Source organism: Trichomycterus rosablanca, chromosome 24, assembly GCF_030014385.1.
Source record: "Trichomycterus rosablanca isolate fTriRos1 chromosome 24, fTriRos1.hap1, whole genome shotgun sequence".
NCBI classification, from domain to species: domain Eukaryota; kingdom Metazoa; phylum Chordata; class Actinopteri; order Siluriformes; family Trichomycteridae; genus Trichomycterus; species Trichomycterus rosablanca.
Window position 1 is genome coordinate 5,781,629 of NC_086011.1, and position 7,356 is coordinate 5,788,984.

The window sequence follows — 7,356 nt, forward strand, 5'->3', positions numbered from 1 at the left end:
TTGTAGAAATACAAAGTGCTTCTATATGGTAAGTGGAGCTGATAAAATGGACAGTGAGTGTAGAAACCAGGAGGTGGTTTTAATGCTATGGCTGATCAGTGTATACTTCATCCATACTGTACAATTGATACCTTTTGCCGAACATTCACACGAGCACAATTATGACTAATTATGACTTTATAAATGAGCAAAAATCATAAAAGCAGAAATTTTTTAACAAATATTGACAAAGTTAAAAATAGCTCTTCACCCGCAGATAAGTAAAATATAAGCAACAATGATGATGAACATCAATATTTTTCTTGCTTGATGATAAATGGCAGATCTAAAGGGTGCTAACTAACAGAACAGCTGTATTTACACAGCCTATGCTGTGTTTTGCATGGTTGAAGTCTGGTACTGTTATTCACACTTGTAGCCTTGGTAGTGTAAAAGCAATGCAATTCCACAGCAGTAATACTACACAAAAACTTTAAATAAGATAACTGTAAGATCACATACATGTTAATGTGGGAGCTAAACAGCAGTCCTTTAGTATAAGAAGTATATTTTTTAAATGGTTCATCGACTGACCACAGGCAACGTTATGATGTAAACACTTGAAAGAACTCAGTAGGAGAGCATACCATGTCAGAGGAGCTGCTATGACCCACTTTGAAATCCTATATGCTGGGGTCATACAGACATAATGACCTTTGTTAGGCAAGAAGAGCGTACGCTGCTCTCTTCTCTCTCCCCTTCAATTGTCCCAGTGTAAATACAGGGCATTGTCAATAAGGCCATCAGGGTTCAAGAGGACAGTGTAAATACATTGGTCACTTCGTGTTATGTACACGAGTGGAGAGAAAATGTGGTTTATGCTTTATTAGAGGAGCTCCAGAAAGACACCCAAAACACACTTCGGAACTCCAGGAGAATTAACAGTTCATGGTGGATCAATCAACTGGCAGTCAGATGATCATTTTTATACTTATTTTAATGTTTTTGGGCAAAATGCAGTTTTATCTAAAGAAAACAATTCCTAAATTATGCTTTTGACCTCAGATACAAAACTTGAATATGATTTATTAACCGAATAAATGTGTTCAATACCTTTGTCACTAAGATAATAAATCAACCTGTATCACACCAGTTTTCTTAAACATCTTTAAATGGTGAACTTCTTAGTGCTATTAATGACTTTAACTGTGACTTGAAGAAATATTAATTGTTAAAGACCACAAAATGTTGCCATTTGCCAGTTGATGTTTAATAATTTTGTCCCTAAACAGCTAATTATCCATTATATTAAAATTATTAATGGAACAGAATAATAACAATAAAAACAATAATAGAATAATAATAATAATAACGGAAAAAAGAGCCATATCAAACACCTTAAAAATCTATGTCAGTACAATTAGTTCAATAATTTGTAAACAGAAAACACAAATCACTAGGGATGTAACGATGCACCACAAGACAGTTAAAAATCGGTGCACATGTGCCACGATTCGAATCGGTTATTCATTTAAGATCAATTGATACTCAATTTAAACAGCAGAGGGCACTGGCGCTAATCACCTCACCTGGTTGACGGCACTTCACAAAGTTGCCAGGTACGGGAGTTTCCAGCCAAATTTATTTATGTGAGGATACTTTATATAAATAAATGAATAACACAAATAAACATTGTTGGATTTGTTTTAAAAATGTATTTAAATGTTTTTACACAATAAGCATTATTTGGCATAGTTTGTACCTACCTCAGAAATAAAAGGGCATTTATTATTTAGATAAATAAAAAATAAGCACAAATACAGTATTTTTTTTTTTTTTAAGAAATAATAAAAGGAAACTTTGTCATAATTTGTCTTCAATTTCATTTTGTTAAAAGAAAAATTGGGAAAAAATTGTATTGTGAACCCACTATCGTGAATCGTATCGCATCGTGGGTAGAGTGTATCGTTACATCCTTACAAATCACCCATGAACAAGTGCATCATGTGATAATGAGTGATAGCAAAGATAGGAGAGAAATTTTGCACACTATAAATTAGCCAAATCAGATCATTTTTTTTAGAAATAATGAAAACGACCTTTTTGACCCTAAACCAGCTTGTTTTGATAGAAGAAGAAATGGTTATTGTGATGGTCTGAAGCGTACCATGCTCATAATGAAGTAACAACCATTTTCTGCAAACAGTAATTACAATGTTCTGTGAAAGAGGAGAATTTAATCAGACTTTCATCAGACAAAAACACAGTCAGGACATTACAACATGCCCAGACATAAGATCAAAATAATTCTACAAAAAAAATACAAAATCAGTAACCTCCAATGGCAATGCAGCACAATTTAATGTTATTGATTTGTGGTGTCCCAATACTTTCTGAAATATTCTCTATAGTATATTTTTGTTTAAATTCACACAATGTCTTTTCACTCTGTACTTATGAATATAAAGTTGATATACATGCACAAGAGAAAGACTATATGAACTGTATGTATACTTTCTCTTACGTATATTTGTCATTTCTAATCTTGCCGCCTGCTTTGGGCTTCAGCTTTGATTTGGTTTAATTTTGTTCTTTATTTTTTATTCACTTGGTCAGTAAGATTTTTCCTCTTTTGTGGTTCTTTAGCCATATATTATTATACTGTTCTGCCTTGGTTAAGTGTTCTGCAACTGGGTTGAACCCTTACCCCCCATTTCCAGTTTAGACATAATACCACCCACATAACAGACCAAAAAAGATTTCTGTATCATGAAATATTTTGCCCAAATGACTTTGCTCAGTTTGCTTAGTCTGCAGGGCTAATTTGGTAAATTATTTTGTGTCCTAAGACAAACTAAACCAAAATACACCTTTAACAACAGACCCGTAAATTAGTTTATTTGTGTACAAAACATATAATTTAGGTACAAAGTTGTGCAGGGTGAGGAAATAGACAAAACACACACATTGTGACAGCCATGTTTGTTCCTGTGGGCCTTGCATTGCCTAAAGTAAAGGGGCTGCTAAGGGTGGCACAGAGCTATTCAGGGGGAAGAGAGAAAAACAAAAAAAAGAAGTGCCAGAGATGGAGCTGGCCAAAGTTTTCTGAAAGTTGCTATAGGAAAGAGCATTGGTGAAATCTTTGCTATAAGGACATTTTTTTTTTTTTTTAACTACATACTTTTCCTGCTTAGAAAAAATGTGTGTCTATATAGTTTTAAACCTTTTAGATTCATATGTGATTTGTTCATTTACCAAAAACCATTTGACCTTGCTATTTTCAGCAAACAAGCCATCGGACTGTGCTGCAGTCGTATGTCATAGTAACCGTCTGAGAGGTATAAGGAGTTAAATAGAGCACTGAGATGGCTACTGTTTCACCAACTGTAAAGTGTGATGAAGGATAAGTAATAATCTTAGTGATGTATTGAATGGTTTGGGCCCTACATCCTTAATAAATGTTATTTAAATGCTACAGCATAGCTTAGCATTCTGAAGAATTGTGTTTATCCATCTTTACGACAGTGTAAAAAAAAATCTCCACAGTCAGCACAAAACCTGAACCTCAGTGCTATAGAAATAGCAAAACGAACTCCCCATCCAAACGGATTCATGCTTGGAGGCAGCCAAAGGATGTTATTAACCCGCAATATATACTGTCATACTGTTAGTACAGTGGGAATCCATAATGGTAATAACAGCATCTAGTGGGCATCATCAATGAAAATGATTGCTTTGCCTGGTTGGTTGTCCAACAGTCAACAAATAGGTGCTTCTACAGGACCAGGCGACTTTTATGGTTCAAGCTCTCTCCTAAAAGTGTTCTGATATCCCAGGATGATGCATACCACACCATCTTATTCTGTACTCTGTATCTTTGTCTCTATAATAAACTCCCGAGTCTTGTCCATCCTCATCACTCCCAATGAGAATCTCAACATCTTCATCTCTGCCACCTCCTCTCCTTTTTCCCCTCTGTCTTTTACCCAGTGTCACCACCTCCAAGCAATTAAACCTAGCAGGCCTCACTACTGTCTTGTAAACTTTCTCTTTTGCTGTGACACAGTGGTCCCCAACCACCGGGCCACGGACCAGTCATTTATTAATTAAAGATTGCTGCAAAAGCAATGAAAACATTGCTTTCATTTCCAACAGTGACGGCAACCAAAACAAAGTTACAGAGTAGACTGGACATAAGGAACACACTTCGCGTGTTATTGTCTCCTATCACCCCTAGGTGGGAGCGTCTAGTGCAGGGGGAAAAGCTCAGGGTTCCCACAGATTTTCCATCATTGGGGGGAAGTATCGTCATGTACTTACTTGTTATGTTTTTATTATGCTCGTCGTATAGATTAATTTTAAATCCTCCCGCCCCGCCGGTCCGTGAAATTCTGTATTTCTTAAAACGGTTCCGTGGTGCTGTGGTAGAACTTTTCTGTCCACAAGAGATTCTTTTTAGTTGAATTGAAGTTTTATAGAAAGCACAGTTGTGGATTCTTACATACAGCATAGAAGCATACCGCAGTTAGAACAACAAAGTAATTTTACATAAGTTCCTTACTCATTAATTTCTATCACAGTGCAAAAAAGGTTGAGGACAGCTGCATACCCTTAAATCACAAATCACTCCTGCCACTCCTGTCTCTCTTCATCACCTCTCTACCACACTCTTTATTACTCTGTACAAAAAATGTCTTTTACTGTTACAATTTTGTTATTAATATGTATCTTAATCCAATCACATCTCAGACATCTTGCAAATAAGAAAAACAAACAAAACGAGTTGCTAAACCTGTGGACACAATGATCCTAAAATAACAAAGAAATGGTGAAGGCAGTTGCCCTGCTGTCTGTTTTTGACCACTCGGGTAGTTGCATAATGAGATAATGAGTATGTACACGTAATTACACACTGATTATGGTTTTTCATAATTTACTCATTTAGGAAGAGGGTTTGATTGAGTAATGTCTGCATTGGACAAACCAGTGTGAAATCGGTAATTAAATAAGCCCACACTAGATTTTATTCCATTCAGATTACATAAAATTGTCTGGAAAACAGCTAATTATTTTAGGCATCAGTTTTGCAATGTCATAGATTTAAATGTTTGAAGAACAATTAAAACATTATTAATATTTATTTCCACTAGCCACTTTATCCAATTATTTAAGGGTTGTGCTGGGTCCAAGGCCACATATGGATGTCATGTAAATAAGGTTGTTTTGGGGTGTTGCACAAGGTTCTGTCTCTTGATAAGATTATCTGGCTGAAAGCAAGGGTTTTGAAGGGTTTTTGTTTGCTGGATCCAGATACAGTGTCCTCTCTATAGCTGTCACAAGATAGTGAGTATTTTGAAAAGAATCTTATCATTATAATGACTTATAATCACTTTGATAGTAGGAGTAAACAAGCTTCACTTCAATGAAGTGCATTCAAAACATACAATTGATGAATTCAATTTCGTTTACACTATTTTACACTATTGCTCAACACACAGCAAAGATAAACCAGTCTTAGTAATTGTAATAGTGACATTCGGTGCAGTAGAATTGAATGACCAGTTACCTGTAATGATTACTTCTAATTATTTGTTAATACATTTATTACTTTTGACGGATAATATGATTAACCAATACACAGAGTGCACGTGCTTGCCTGGCCTGCCTGAAGTCCAGATGTGTCTCCTATTGAAAATGTTTTGACATCACAAAGAGCAGAATCAGCCAACAAAGACCACAGACTGTTGATCAGCTAAAGTTTACCTTCAAAATTGCAACTATTATTATTTTATATCACTATTATTATTTGTTTATATTTTCTAAACTATTAAAAGTGGAATTAATAGGAAGGGTAATGTAATACAGTGGTAAACATTTCTCTGTCCCAACCTTTTTGCAGGCATTAGATTTAATTGTATTTTGTTAATTATAAGAAGTTTGTAAGTAAAAACATTGAATATATTGAAATATTTTTTGTACTATTGTCAGTTGAACAAAGGTTTAAGAGAATAAACAGATCACAGATTGTTGTTTGTATTGTATTTTACAAAATGTTCCAGGGCGGCGTGGTGGCTCGGTGGGTAGCACTGTCACCTCACAGCAAGAAGGTCCTGGGTTCGATCCCCAGGCGGAGCGGGGCGGTCTGGGTCCTTTCTGTGTGGAGTTTGCATGTTCTCCCCGTGTCTACGTTGGTTTTCTCTGGGATCTCCGGTTGCCTCCCACAGTCCAATGACATGCAAATGAGGTGAATGTAACCAGAGTGTAAAACATGACGTTAAAATCCTAATAAATAAATAAAATAAGCAAAATGTTTTTTCTGAGAATGTGGTTTGTAAAACACCTGGCAGGTATTGATAATTTAATTCTAGGCAAAGAATTCTGCCTAACCCTGGTGTTGGCTGGGGTTGAAATAATTTAACTATTTCAGCTTTTATTTGGTTTTTATATTTGGGATTAAGCTATTCTTTTAAATATATATATATATAACTAACATGATGATGGTACCTTAATTATGTATCTAAGTAAGAAGTAAAACACTCTTTACCTAACATATGTTAACTGTTTTAATTTCTGTAAAATCTTGTAATTTTATCTGATGTAAGCAGGTCATAGGGTCACAAAAAAAGACGTTTTGCCAGCATGCATGGCCTAGGGGTGGAAAAAATGTTTGTAATGTATCTGTCCCTGCCCTGTCTGTTATAAGTTGTGAACAGTGAACAAAAATAATAACTTAATTATAAACATCACACTTTCTATTACGAAAGTATGTTGTTCAAACAGCTGCTTATTAAATTCAAATAAATTCTGTTCTGCTCAAAAGGTTGCAAGTTGTTTGTGACACCAAGTAACCTGCTGTCTCCTCTGTAAACTGAAGATTTTATGGAGTGCAGGAGCTGTACCTTGGGATCTTGTTAGGGCCAGTACATAGTGGTTCATGTTAATGCCTTTGGGAATAAGTACTGCGTGTGGTGATCCCATGAGAACAGCCTGATCTGCTTTGTGATAACTTCCTGTCAGGGTGATAGCCTTGGGAACAAAGTGCTGAGTTCTGACATTGTCTGTTCTTGGGAAAAAAAAAACATACCTGCATGTCATTCAACCTGAGACGATGGCATATTTTCATAATGCAGGGTTTGAAATGAAAATGTCAAATATCAATGACGACTAAGATTTGTAATTTGCAACTTTTTTTACCTGGCTGTCTGTGTTAATTGCTATTATTGTTGGACTGCAATAATGTTGTATTACTGTTAAGTTTTAGTTATAGATTATGCCATTTGGCCATTACCTGTCAATTGCTTAAATTGTATTCAGTCATAATTGTAAGTCGCTTTGGATTAAAGCGTCTGCTAAATGCTGCAAACGTAAATGACAAAA